Source organism: Phyllobates terribilis, unplaced genomic scaffold (assembly GCF_046119375.1).
Source record: "Phyllobates terribilis strain yellow unplaced genomic scaffold, ASM4611937v1 Scaffold_13__5_contigs__length_258822181, whole genome shotgun sequence".
Taxonomy (NCBI): domain Eukaryota; kingdom Metazoa; phylum Chordata; class Amphibia; order Anura; family Dendrobatidae; genus Phyllobates; species Phyllobates terribilis.
The window spans coordinates 29,232,665-29,247,715 of record NW_027362773.1 but is presented as its reverse complement, the minus strand read 5'-3'; the positions used below and the strand labels follow the sequence as shown (position 1 = coordinate 29,247,715).

The 15,051-nt window shown below is 41.0% G+C and overlaps 1 protein-coding gene across 2 annotated transcripts in view; it reads left to right on the top strand.

Annotated features, from left to right (window-relative positions):
• The window catches only part of LOC141174497 (4-galactosyl-N-acetylglucosaminide 3-alpha-L-fucosyltransferase FUT6-like), a 134,652-nt gene that overhangs the window by 38,734 nt on the left and 80,867 nt on the right, over window positions 1-15,051 (top strand). The gene's annotated exons all lie outside the window — the stretch shown is intronic.

Here is a 15,051-nt window from a genome sequence, read left to right as displayed (position 1 = left end):
ACTCGAACACTACGGGGGTGGCTCAACACTGCTCAGGATGTCATTAATAAGGTTCTGAAAAAATGCAGGTGCATTGGTAAGACCAAAAGGCATTACCAGATTCTCAAAATGACCTACCGGAGTGTTAAAAGAAGTTTTCCATTCATCACCCTCCTTCACTCGTAACAAATTGTATGCCCCCTGGAGATCAATTTTAGAGAACCACTTGGCCCCCACCAACTGGTTAAACAAATCAGGAATTAACATCAATGGGTAGGAATTGCGTACGGTAATCTTATTAATTTCACGAACATCCAGACATGGACGCAAACCCTCGTCCTTTTTGTTAACAAAGAAAAATCCAACTGCCACAGGCGACTTAGAAGGTCTAATGTGACCAGCAGCCAGGCTAGTCTGTATGTACTCCTCCAAGGCCTTTCTTTCAGGGATAGTTAGATTAAACAAGCGACTCTTGGGAAGAGTAGCCCTCAGAATAAACTCAATGGCGCAATCATAATCCCTATGAGGAGGTAAAACTTGCGACTCCTCCTCCGAAAAAACCCTCCAAAAATCTTGAATAGGTACAGGTAATTCCCCTTTTCCCACAACCGCAATGCGACCATTACAACATTTATCATAGCATTTCGGACTCCATGACTTTATCATATTAGTAGACCAGTCCAGCAAAGGATTGTGCATTTTTAACCAAGGCAATCCTAGAACGACCGAGAGGGTAAAATATCGAATACGACCAAGTCCAAAATTTCTTGGTGAAGTCCATTGATAGTGAGGAGAAATGCAGCAACCTTGTGAGTAATACATTTCAAGGGAGTGTTATCAATTGCAATCACAGGAATAGGTGATGACAAAGGTTTGGATTTCAATTTAAGTTTTTCCAAAAACCCTTTATCAATCACATTAAGTGTTGAATCACAATCCACAAATACCTGAAATTCAATCAAATTTTCCTGCAAAGTAGTACTCCCTGAAAGAAATACTCCTGCAGAGCATAAACAAGCAATACGGGCATACCTGACCTTTTTTTTTTCTTTACTTAAACAAAGCTCACAATACTTAATCAAATGGTCAGCTTTACCACAATAAAAACACAATCCCTCGGCGAACCTCCAGTCTCTTTCCTGAGAGCGGAGCGACATCGCCCCAACCTCCATCGGTTCTTCACCGTCTGAACAGATTTTTACAGGAGTCTTTACCTCATTCTGCCTAGATCTCAGCCTCCTATCCACACGAACAGCTAATTGCATGGCATCCTGCAGAGTCTCAGGTGCGGGGAATGCAATTAGCAAATCCTTAACCCTTTCACTCAGACCAGCAAGAAATAGACATTTCAGAGCAGGATCATTCCATCTGACTTCAGAAGCCCACCTTCTAAAGTGTGTGCAATAAATCTCAGCATCATCTGACCCCTGATTCAAACGCCTGAGTTCTGCCTCAGCAGATGAGATTCGATCAGGATCGTCATATAATAGACCCATAGCAGAAAAAAATTTCTTCTACTGATCTCAAGCATGGATCATTAGGTTGAAGAGAAAGGGCTCACCCTTGTGGTTTATTGCGCAAAAGTGACATAATAAAACCAATGCGCTGTGATTCATTCCCAGAGGACCTTGGTCTCAAACAAAAATATAACAAACAAGCATTTTTAAAGGAAAAAAAATCTTGTTGTTTACCATAAAAAACATCCGGCAGTCCTACTTTTGGTTCCACAAAATGCGCTCCGGAACAGCTACTCACGTGTTGCTGGAGCTCGGCCACCTCCAGAGTCAACCCCTGCAAGCGTTGAGCCAAATCCTGGTTGGAAGCCATACAGATCCCTGTATAAATATTTCTTCCTTTTTTTATTTTTGGGCTGGACTTACTTTTATGATCTGCAACAAATACTAAGGAAAAAAGGGGAAAGCTTTCCCTACAATAAGACTAAGCTGAATCCCTACGATGTAGAGGGCTGCCTGTTCCTAGCAAACGGACGCGCCTTAGTCCTAGGCTAGTCTGAACGAAGACCTATAGAATAAAGTGAAGGGGTCCCTAAAAGAACTAAGGACTGGAACAAAAAAGGGACACCTCCTGAACCGAGAAAGTTGTTGCAGAACACAAAAAGATAAACTGACAAAAAGGTACTAGAGGTCCCAAAAGGACCAAGCGAACTGACAGAGATAGGCACAGAAGCACCTGGCTAGCAAAACAGTTAAACAACACTGAAGTCCAGCACAGCCAAAAAGGCGGAGCTGGAATATAAAGGCAGATGGTCACGTGACCGCAAAACACAAGATGGAAAAAACAAACAGGAGGGTTCTAACAATATGTTTATAGGAGATGTGTATATTTTTTGGCTTAGCTGTTATTATTATTATTGGGGGATGCTGTAGACCACCTTACTCTATGATTAATCTTTGTTTGGATAATTTATATGGTTATTCAACATATTACTGTCTGGAGTTTGTCAAATGTTTAAGGCCTTTCTCTCCCTATCTCTATTGCTGAGCTGTGAACTCTGAAATCCTCTCACTTTCCTAAATCACCCTAAAATAGCTGCTGCATTCACTGCCTTGACTTTTATACAGCCTCTTATAGTTCCTCCTAATTGGCTATTCTATACCATGTGATGTGATAGCTGTAAAGCATTATGGGGAATCCTGCGCATTTGCGACTGAGGTCATGTCTGTCATCTGTGACTGATGCAGTCTTCTGCAATGTGTAAAATGGTGGTGGGTATTTTTTTGTCAATTTGCGTGAGCAGAATCATAAATTGTTCAAGCTTGCAGGGACCTGCGAATTTTCATAACATTTGACTAAGATTAAATTTACATTGAGTCGATCAACTCTATTAATGTACCATGTGGATGAAATTTGGTAAAATGTATTTCACTGCTCATTTTTTGCCCAGGAAATTACACAGTTTATCCAATCCACATGAACATACTATTACAACTACAGTGCTGGTCAAAAGTATTGGCACCCCTGCAATTCTGTCAGATAATACTCAGTTTCTTCCTGAAAATGACTGCAATCACAAATTCTTTGGTATTATTATCTTCATTTCATTTGTCTTCAATGAAAAAAATACAAAAAGAATTGTCCTAAAGTCAAATTGGATACAATTCCAAACCAAACCTAAAAAAGGGGGTGGACAAAAGTATTGGGACTGTTTGAAAAATCATGTGATGCTTCTCTAATTCGTGTAATTAACAGCACCTGTAACTCACCTGTGGCACCTAACAGGTGTTGGCAATAACTAAATCACACTTGCAGCCAGTTAACATGGATTAAAGTTGACTCAACCTCTGTCCTGTGTCCTTGTGTGTACCACATTGAGCATGGAGAAAAGAAAGAAGACCAAAGAACTGTCTGAGGACTTGAGAAACCAAATTGTGAGGAAGCATGAGCAATCTCAAGGCTACAAGTCCATCTCCAAAGACCTGAATGTTCCTGTGTCTTCCGTGCGCAGTGTCATCAAGAAGTTTAAAGCCCGTGGCACTGTGGCTAACCTCCCTAGATGTGGACGGAAAAGAAAAATTGACGAGAGATTTCAACGCAAGATTGTGCGGATGGTGGATAAAGAACCTTGACTAACATCCAAACAAGTTCAAGCTGCCCTGCAGTCCGAGGGTACAACAGTGTCAACCCGTACTATCCATTGGCGTCTGAATGAAAAGGGACTGTATGGTAGGATACCCAGGAAGACCCCACTTCTTACCCCGAGACATAAAAAAGCCAGGCTGGAGTTTGCCAAAACTAACCTGAGAAAGCCTAAAACGTTTTGGAAGAATGTTCTCTGGTCAGATGAGACAAAAGTAGAGCTTTTTGGGAAAAAGCATCAACATAGAGTGTACAGGAAAAAAAAAGAGGCATTCAAAGAAAAGAACACGGTCCCTACAGTCAAACATGGCGGAGGTTCCCTAATGTTTTGGGGTTACTTTGCTGCCTCTGGCACTGGACTGCTTGACCGTGTGCATGGCATTATGAAGTCTGAAGACTACCAACAAATTTTGCAGCATAATGTAGGGTCCAGTGTGAGAAAGCTGGGTCTCCCTCAGAGGTCATGGGTCTTCCAGCAGGACAATGACCCAAAACACACTTCCAAAAGCACTATAAAATGGTTTGAGAGAAAGCACTGGAGACTTCTAAGGTGGCCAGCAATGAGTCCAGACCTGAATCCCATAGAACACCTGTGGAGAGATCTCAAAATGGCAGTTTGGAGAAGGCATCCTTCAAATATCAGGGACCTGGAGCAGTTTGCCAAAGAAGAATGGTCTACAATTCCAGCAGAGCATTGTAAGAAACTCATTGATGGTTACCGGAAGTGGTTGTTCGCAGTTATTTTGGCTAAAGGTTGTGCAACCAAGTATTAGGCTGAGGGTGCCAATACTTTTGTCTGGCCCTTTTTTGGAGTTTTGTGTGAAATGATCAATGATTTGATTTTTGCTTTATTCTCTTTTGTGTTTTTTCCTTGCAAGCAAATTAAATTAAGAGAATAATACCAAAGAATTTGTGATTGCAATCATTTTCAGGAAGAAACTGAGTATTATCTGACAGAATTGCAGGGGTGCCAATACTTTTGGCCAGCACTGTATGTCTATGCAAGGGGGTCAGACCGTCAGAGGACTGTGTGAGTAAAATTGAGCTCCGAATGCAATAAAGATAAATGAAATTTATCATCACAGAATTTTTAAGTATTTTGATTTTTTTAAAAACAAAATAGTGATCTACTCTACAGGCGTACATTTGATGAAGCACCTCTCATGACTGGGTGACAGAAAACACAGTAACATAAATAGGTCTAAAAATGAGAAAATTATACAGGGAAAAGAGTACAAATTGTGAAGAATAAGAAGGCTCAATTCATCATTTGAAAATTTTGAAGCCACTTTCCTTTTTTTATCTCGTGGTATTAATCGACTTTTTTGCACCAAATTTTCAAAATCGCGTACGTGGTTCATTAATTTTGGCAAAATCAAAATGCTCCTTATTTTTGTATTTTCAAATAATTGGCACTGTACACTAGCATGTCTTCACTAAACAAAATATTGTTTTTTTTCAGAAGTACATGATCTGTCACTTACCTACCCACTCCTCTATATTTCTCTCTCTGGTATCTAACGCAAAGGGCTCATTCAGACGTCAGTTTTTTCTCACACAAGTTCTATCTGTGACTTTCGCAGATAGAACTCATGCCTAGATATAGTCTATGGGGCTGTTCACATGTACGTGTATTTTTGCATATTGCAATCTGAGTTGTTTGCACAAAATCACGGAGAGTTGATCGATTTTAATCTGAGTCTTGGTTCAAATACGCCAATGCTAGTCTATTGGTCCAATAAAAATTTGGACTGCACTCAGATGCCATCCGTGTGCTATTTTTCGCTGCCTGGTAATTATGAGTAGATGGAGAAACCTCCATCAGATTTTTTTTTTCATCTAAGAAAATATGATAAAACTTCAACCAAACTGTGATGATATAAATTGACACTGAGCAAACTCTGATGACACTCTGATCAAAAGCACTGAAACTTACACTGTTTTTTTGCGCTCAATAAAAATCACTGACATCTGAATGAGCCCAAAGGGTAAGTTCCCACGATGAGTATTTAATGAGTTTTTGGTGTTGTAGATATTCTGCATCATTTCTGCACCTACTAGGTAAATTAGGTTAGAGCATGTTTGCACGTTCAGTTTTTGGTCAGTATTTTACATCAGTATTTGTAAGCAAATACCAGGAGTGGGTGATAAATTCAGAAGTGGTGACGGGTTTCTATTATACTTTTCCTCTGATTGTTTCACTCCTGATTTTATCTTACAAATACTGAGGTAAAATGCTGACCAAATACTGATTGTGTGATCGTGGCCTAACTTACATTTTTTCATTGCATTTTTGAGTGCTTTTTTTTATCGTGTTTTTGACATTACGCTTTTTTGCCTCTTTTTGGTAGGTCATCCTATAAATATAACTACTTTGTTTTAGAACACAGCCCCACTATCAGTATTTGGTCAGTATTCGGTCAGTATTTTTTCTCAGGAGTGGGAGCCAAAATCAGGTGAGGAACAATCAGAGAAAAGGTATAATAGAAAGTCACCAATTCTGCATTTATCACCCACTCCTGGTTTTGGCTCCCACTCCTGAGAAAAAATACTGACCAAATACTGACCAAATACTGATAGTGGGGCTGTGGTCTTAGATAATTCATGGTAATTGACGTTATTTTGCAGTGGAAATGCACTAAAAACGCTTGTACATTTTTTATCTGCAGATTTTCCTTATTTAATACAATTCTACGGGAAAATCTGCAGATAAAACTCAGTGTACCCACAAGAGACATTTAACTGAAAAAAAAATGAACTGGAGTATAAATTGGTATGCATGCAAAACAGGAGCATGTTCACACTGGCCATTAAACAGACAAAACCTAAGAAAAAGGCAAATTACCATATACCCTGCAGTAAGTAGATAAGTAAAAGCAATGGTACATATAAATAACATAGAGTACTTCGTAAACACTGTTTTTAATAAAAAAAAAGTGTAAAAGTCATCCCACCAGCATCAAGGTGTACCCAAATTCGGGATGTTCCTAACTTCTAGTTTTAAAACCTTACCATGTGTTAAAGCAACATCAATGTGAATAAGGGTCGAGCAGGATACCCAGCAAATGGGACATTATATAAACATAATGTCCAGCTCAAAAAAAGGGAGACCACACCCTTACCTGGACATTGAGTCTATAAAATCCGGCTTAAGAGGCTCACACCCAGTATGAACATCATGGTCCCTTAGAAATTGAATAGAGTGGTGGTCAACCATGTGCACCATTTTTCTTTTCATATCAGAGACTTTGGTCCCCAATTTTTAGGTTAAGTGTTACTCAGAGAAACGATTCCTTTTCTGCATTGAAGATTAAACTGCATTTTTTAGTGTTTATTGCTTGATCATTTCTCCAATAAAGCTAAATCAATAACCACCAAATGGTCCCGAGATTCAACAACTACCACGACCGCCAACTGGTAAACCTTTACTGATCTGCGGTTGCTTGAATGCCTTTTTACACATGTAGACCACGGTAAACGATGCGCACTAAGCAATCTGTACTAGATCTATACATAGGCTGCCATAGTTCTCAGCAGTCTCACGAGTCATGTTTACACAGGACAATGTGCTTCCAAGAATAATGACCTAAAAGATCATTTCATCCAATGAACAAGCTTTTTGCTCACTCATTGGGAGATCGGCAGCCTGTTATACTGCAAGTTAATTATGAAACGAGCATTTTTAACAATGCTCATTCACAATTATCATGCTGCATAAATGCCCCATTGAGGCTGTGTGCCCACAATGAGTTTTTGACGCTGTGTATTTTCGCTGCATCAAAAATGCAACAACTTACAGTTCTAGCAAAATGGAAGTGATTTACAGAAATCTCATTCCCACTGTGCTTTTCCTTACTCAGCATAAACTGACCCGCGGTGCGTGTTTCAAATCCGCAACATGTCAATTTCTCTTGCGGGTACATTGAGTTTAATGTACAGATTTTTCCCATGCATTAGATGTGGAAAATCCGCAGGTAAAAATGTACATGCATTTTTAGTGCAGAAACGCATCAAAAATGCACGTGATCTACACATGAATAAAGTTTTGTCAAGGCCAAATACCAGGAGGTATCAAAAACAAAACAGCTTTGTTCAAAACATGACAGACCAAAAAAGAGAAAAAAATTTGAAAAACACGTGAAAAAACACACTCAAAAACACAATGAATGAAGTCTAAAAACTTGGTGCGAATCTTGTTCCCATCACAGTACCCCACGTCTGTAGATAAAATTGTCCATCATATATAAAAATGATTGCATCTCAATACAAAAATAATAGCATATTTATTACAATTAATTTGTTCACTGGGCATTATGTTCTTTCTTATATCATTTCTCAAAAAATGTTCAACTGCTTCACATCTTTTTTGTTTTTCTATCACCATATAAAGTGAAGAAATATCCAGGGTGCCCATAATATAATGTGGTTCCCACCTCACAATCAGATTCACACCAAGTTTAACTAATCTATATGTGGGTTTGTGGAAACACTTCTGCATTTTTGTGGAAGGCGGGCTTGGTGCGGGTCTGGTGCTCCGGAAACGTTTTATAGATGACATGTGTTTTTTATCTGGTCAGAGAGGGGAAGATACTCTTAATACTTTTTTAACAAATATTAATCAAAATTAATTTTACTTACAATTCACTTCCACATTAGAGATGAGCGTTGTTCGACTCGAACTGTTCGCCAATCTCAAATTCGAGCTGTTTTGGGCGGTGTTCGAGCCGTTCGGCGAACACGAACGATTTGAGAAAAATTCGGCTGTTCGAGGTTATGTTCGATAACTATTCGTGCACCAAAATCATAACTGGATTTTTTCTCAGTAATGATGAAAATTAATGTTAATACGCAGTTTGAGTGTACAGCGGGGTGGGGGGAGGGGCAGGGGATGGATCTCTGCAGGAACAATGAAGATCTCCATTTTTTTTTCTCTTTCCCGCATTTACAGTGGGGAGGTGCAATCTGTCAGCCTATCAGCAGCGCACACATGGAGCGAAGTGCTTTTTTTCACACAAGCAAGGGCATGTGTCATTGGCAGTGTATGTCACATGTCCTTGCCCTATAAGACCAAGCCATTTTCCCCGTCGCCACCATTTTCTCACTGCTGCAGCTGCGTGTTAGACGACACCGCTGTTGCTGTGTGCGCTATACCTTGTTAATTTCAAGCCAATTTTCGCACAAATTTACAGATAGCTTAGGAGTAGGGAATAGTTGTGATTGGAGTCCTTTTCAGGACTAGGTTACATCAGTTCCTATCAGTTTTTGCCAGGCAGGTCTGTGCCAGTGCTGTGCAAGTTTTTTTCACAGCATTTGGCTGAATCTAGCAAAGCTAATGCTTTTTGGCCTATTGCAGAGTGTGTTAGTCAGTGGAGTAGCCTATCTGTGTTGCAAGATATACCACCTGTGTATAGAATACCAATTTTTTTACTGCACCTAGTGAAGTAAAATCTTTTGGGCATAGCATCATTCTATTAGTCCATCTATACTGACCTCCATCAGGTTGCAAATTGAATATATTTTTTTTCTGCATCTAGCTCTGAAAAAATATTTGGGCTTCTAGCAGTGTGTGGGACTTGTTCTATTAGTCCATCTATACTGACCTCCATCAGGTTGCAAACTGAATATAATTTTTTTCTGCATCTAGCTCTGAAAAAATATTTGGCCTTCTAGCAGTGTGTGGGACTTTCTCTATTAGTCCATCTATACTGACCTCCATCAGGTTGCAAATTAAAAATATTTTTTTGTCTGCATCTAGCTCTGAAAAAATATTTGGCCTTCTAGCAGTGTGTGGGACTTTCTCTATTAGTCCATCTATACTGACCTCCATCAGGTTGCAAATTAAAAATAATTTTTATCTGCATCTAGCTCTGAAAAAATATTTGGCCTTCTAGCAGTGTGTGGGACTTTCTCTATTAGTCCATCTATACTGACCTCCATCAGGTTGCAAACTGAATATATATTTTTTCTGCATCTACCTCTGAAAAAATATTGGGCTTCTAGCAGTGTGTGGGACTTTCTCTATTAGTCCATCTATACTGACCTCCATCACGCTGCAAATTCAAAATAATTTTTTGTCTGCATCTAGCTCTGAAAAAATATTTGGCCTTCTAGCAGTGTGTGGGACTTTCTCTATTAGTCCATCTATACTGACCTCCATCAGGTTGCAAATTAAAAATAATTTTTATCTGCATCTACCTCTGAAAAAATATTTGGGCTTCTGGCTGTGTGTGGGACTTGTTCTATTAGTCCATCTATACTGACCTCCATCAGGTTGCAAACTGAATATAATTTTTTTCTACATCTAGCTCTGAAAAAATATTTGGCCTTCTAGCAGTGTGTGGGACTTTCTCTATTAGTCCATCTATACTGACCTCCATCAGGTTGCAAATTAAAAATAATTTTTATCTGCATCTAGCTCTGAAAAAATATTTGGCCTTCTAGCAGTGTGTGGGACTTTCTCTATTAGTCCATCTATACTGACCTCCATCAGGTTGCAAATTAAAAATAATTTTTTGTCTGCATCTAGCTCTGAAAAAATATTTGCCTTCTAGCAGTGTGTGGGACTTTCTCTATTAGTCCATCTATACTGACCTCCATCAGGTTGCAAATTCAAAATAATTTTTTGTCTGCATCTAGCTCTGAAAAAATATTTGGCCTTCTAGCAGTGTGTGGGACTTTCTTTATTAGTCCATCTATACTGACCTCCATCAGGCTGCAAATTAAAAATAATTTTTATCTGCATCTACCTCTGAAAAAATATTTGGCCTTTTAGCTGTGTGTGGGACTTGTTCTATTAGTCCATCTATACTGACCTCCATCAGGTTGCAAACTGAATATAATTTTTTTCTGCATCTACCTCTGAAAAAATATTTGGGCTTCTAGCTGTGTGTGGGACTTGTTCTATTAGTCCATCTATACTGACCTCTATCAGGTTGCAAATTCAAAATAATTTTTTGTCTGCATCTAGCTCTGAAAAAATATTTGGCCTTCTAGCAGTGTGTGGGACTTTCTCTATTAGTCCATCTATACTGACCTCCATCAGGTTGCAAATTAAAAATAATTTTTATCTGTATCTAGCTCTGAAAAAATATTTGGCCTTCTAGCAGTGTGTGGGACTTTGTCTATTAGTCCATCTATACTGACCTCCATCAGGTTGCAAATTAAAAATCATTTTTTGTCTGCATCTAGCTCTGAAAAAATATTTGGCCTTCTAGCAGTGTGTGGGACTTTCTCTATTAGTCCATCTATACTGACCTCCATCAGGTTGCAAATTCAAAATAATTTTTTGTCTGCATCTAGCTCTGAAAAAATATTTGGCCTTCTAGCAGTGTGTGGGACTTTCTCTATTAGTCCATCTATACTGACCTCCATCAGGTTGCAAACTGAATATATTTTTTTCTGCATCTAACTCTGAAAAAATATTTGGGCTTCTAGCTGTGTGTAGGACTTGTTCTATTAGTCCATCTATACTGACCTCCATCAGGTTGCAAACTGAATATAATTTTTTTCTTCATCTAGCTCTGAAAAAATATTTGGCCTTCTAGCAGTGTGTGGGACTTTCTCTATTAGTCCATCTATACTGACCTCCATCAGGTTGCAAATTAAAAATCATTTTTTGTCTGCATCTAGCTCTGAAAAAATATTTGGCCTTCTAGCAGTGTGTGGGACTTTCTCTATTAGTCCATCTATACTGACCTCCATCAGGTTGCAAATTCAAAATAATTTTTTGTCTGCATCTAGCTCTGAAAAAATATTTGGCCTTCTAGCAGTGTGTGGGACTTTCTCTATTAGTCCATCTATACTGACCTCCATCAGGCTGCAAATTAAAAATAATTTTTATCTGCATCTACCTCTGAAAAAATATTTGGGCTTCTAGCTGTGTGTGGGACTTGTTCTATTAGTCCATCTATACTGACCTCCATCAGGTTGCAAATTGAATATAATTTTTTTCTGCATCTAGCTCTAAAAAAATATTTGGCCTTCTAGCAGTGTGTGGGACTTTCTCTATTAGTCCATCTATACTGACCTCCATCAGGTTGCAAATTAAAAATAATTTTTTGTCTGCATCTAGCTCTGAAAAAATATTTGGCCTTCTAGCAGTGTGTGGGACTTTCTCTATTAGTCCATCTATACTGACCTCCATCAGGTTGCAAACTGAATATATTTTTTTCTGCATCTACCTCTGAAAAAATATTTGGGCTTCTAGCTGTGTGTAGGACTTGTTCTATTAGTCCATCTATACTGACCTCCATCAGGTTGCAAACTGAATACAATTTTTTTCTGCATCTACCTCTGAAAAAATATTTGGGCTTCTAGCTGTGTGTGGGACTTGTTCTTTTAGTCCATCTATACTGACCTCCATCAGGTTGCAAATTGAATATAATTTTTTTCTGCATCTAGCTCTAAAAAAATATTTGGCCTTCTAGCAGTGTGTGGGACTTTCTCTATTAGTCCATCTATACTGACCTCCATCAGGTTGCAAATTAAAAATAATTTTTTGTCTGCATCTAGCTCTGAAAAAATATTTGGCCTTCTAGCAGTGTGTGGGACTTTCTCTATTAGTCCATCTATACTGACCTCCATCAGGTTGCAAACTGAATATATTTTTTTCTGCATCTACCTCTGAAAAAATATTTGGGCTTCTAGCTGTGTGTAGGACTTGTTCTATTAGTCCATCTATACTGACCTCCATCAGGTTGCAAACTGAATACAATTTTTTTCTGCATCTACCTCTGAAAAAATATTTGGGCTTCTAGCTGTGTGTGGGACTTGTTCTTTTAGTCCATCTATACTGACCTCCATCAGGTTGCAAATTGAATATAATTTTTTTCTGCATCTAACCCAGCCAATAGTTTTGGCCTAATACCACAGTTTGGCCACTCAGCTCTGCTCGGTTCCCATCCATTGTTTTTTTGTGCAAACAACTCCAGAGTTGTGAATTAGTTAACCACCAAAATGAGTGGAAAAAGGCCTGCTGCTGGTGGAAAGGGGAATAGGCGTGTTGGGAAGGGGAAAAAAGGTTGTGTCCGTGGGGTAGGTGTTAAAGCAACAGTAACATCTGCAGAAGAAAGACCATCTTCCAGCCAAACTAAAATGTCTACTTCTTTTAGCGGACAATGTGATAAGATCCCTTTCTTACGGCCACGCCAATCGCTACAAATTCCAGATGAGGCACAAAAACAGCAGGTGCTTCAACGGATATCAAGTGCTCCTTTAAGTGGGCTCTCCTCCACATCAACTTCAACATCACAAATACTCCAGTCCTCAAAGGTGTCACCCCAATCGCACTTGCTTCCTCACAGCTCCCAAATCTCCAGCTGCCCGTCTGAGTATGAGGTAGAACAGATGGTTGAGTCTGCAGAGCTGTTTCCTCATACTATAGCCTGGGAATCAGAGGTCGACTCCAGCGCTTCTGTGAATCCAGACGAGGAAATGATCTGCACTGATGCCCAGAATCTTTATGAGTCGGATCCAGGACCAGACGCAGAAGGTTCTGACCATAATGTAGACCCTCATTCCCAAACTGTAACTCCTGTTGGTGGAGACAATGAGGAAGACGATGATGAGACTCAAATACCTGATTGGAGCGACAACTTTAGTTTTTTGTCAGGGCAGGAACAGGTTGGCTCTGAGGACGACGGGTGTGATAACGCACAGGGTGATGATGATGAGGTTGGAGATCCCACTTACTGTCAACCCACAGTCAGCCAAGAGATGAGGTCAGCAGAGGAGGTGGAGGAAGATGCTAGTGACGACGAGGTCAGGTTGCGCCTTCCTGGACAGAGACGTAGTACTGGAAGCACGTCAACAACTGCATCCTCAAACACAACTCTGCCTCTCACCACAAGTCGTGGTGGCTCTTCAGGTCGCATGGGTGCTAAGCCTTGCATAGCCTGGGCATTTTTTCAGATCGATAAAGATGACCCAACTCGTGTTATCTGTAACATTTGTCAGCAAAAGCTAAGTAGAGGCCAAAAAATACATAGTTTGAGTACTTCATGCATGAACCGGCACATGGACATGAAGCATAAGTTGCAGTGGGAAGCTCAGTGTGCTACAATGCGGCCTAGCCGGCCGGGCCAACCACCGTCTGCCATATCTTGTGCATCCGCGGCCTCTTCATCCTCTGTGACTGGGGGGACAGCAGTCACACCTGTTTTGGGGCGCAGACCTGCCACCTCTTTACCCGCAACAGCCAGCGTGATTGGCAGGTCATCATTTTCTTTGGAGGTGGTAACACCAGCTGGTGTTGAGCGCTGTCCGACATCGATAGCACCACCTTTGGATCAAGGCAACCTAACATGTCCGCCTGCATCTTCCTCACAGACCGGCAGTTTGCCGGGGACACCCTTATCAACCCTGTCTAAGCACAATAGCCAGCCCTCGGTCCCTCAGATGTGGACAAGTAAAAGACCATTTCCTCCTAGCCATGAGAAAGCTAAGAGGTTGAATTTCACCATCTGCAAGCTCTTGGCTACAGAAATGCTGCCTTTCTGCCTGGTGGACACAGAGGATTTTCGAGACCTTATGTCCGTCGCAGTGCCCCAGTACCAGATGCCCAGTCGGCACTACTTCTCAAAGAAAGGTGTGCCTGCGCTCCACCAGCATGTCGCACACAACATCACCGCTTCTTTGAGAAACTCTGTGTGTGACAGGGTGCATTTCACCACAGACACTTGGACGAGTAGGCATGGACAGGGGCGTTACATGTCGCTGACTGGGCACTGGGTAACTATGGTGACAGCAGGACAAGGGGCTGCTGTCCAAGTCTTTCCGTCCCCACGAGTTGTGCGTCAATCCTCTTTATGTCAAAGTTCCTCCACTGCTTCTGCCTCCTCAACCTCCTCTCGGTCTTCCACCTGCACCCAAAGCCTGTCTGGTCATGCCACAAGCTTTCTAACTGCTCAGAAGGGATCCTGCACACCTCCTTACTATGCTGGCAGTAGGACTCAACGTCATCAGGCGGTTTTTACTTTGAAATGTCTGGGAAATGTGAGTCACACAGCTGAGGAGTTGTGGTCAGCTCTGGAGAACCAATTTCATGAATGGTTGTCTCCACTGGACCTGAAACCAGGGAAGGCCGTGTGCGACAATGCTGCAAACCTGGGTGCGGCCCTTCGCCGGGGCAATGTCACACACGTGCCTTGTATGGCTCACGTGTTGAACCTGGTTGTCCAGCAATTTTTAGCCCACTATCCCAGACTAGATGGCCTTCTGCAGAGGGCACGGTCGCTGTGTGCTCACTTCCGCCGTTCGCATCCCGCAGCTCAGCGACTTACATCTCTACAGAAGTCGTTGGGCCTGCCACTTCACCGGCTAAAATGCGATGTGCCTACCCGGTGGAATTCAACTCTGCACATGTTGCAGCGACTGTGGCAGCACTGACAAGCCCTGGTGCAATACGTTCTGACGTATAGCCTGGGCCAACGAGATCCAGAGGTGGGGCAAATCACGCTGGAGGAGTGGTCTCAGATC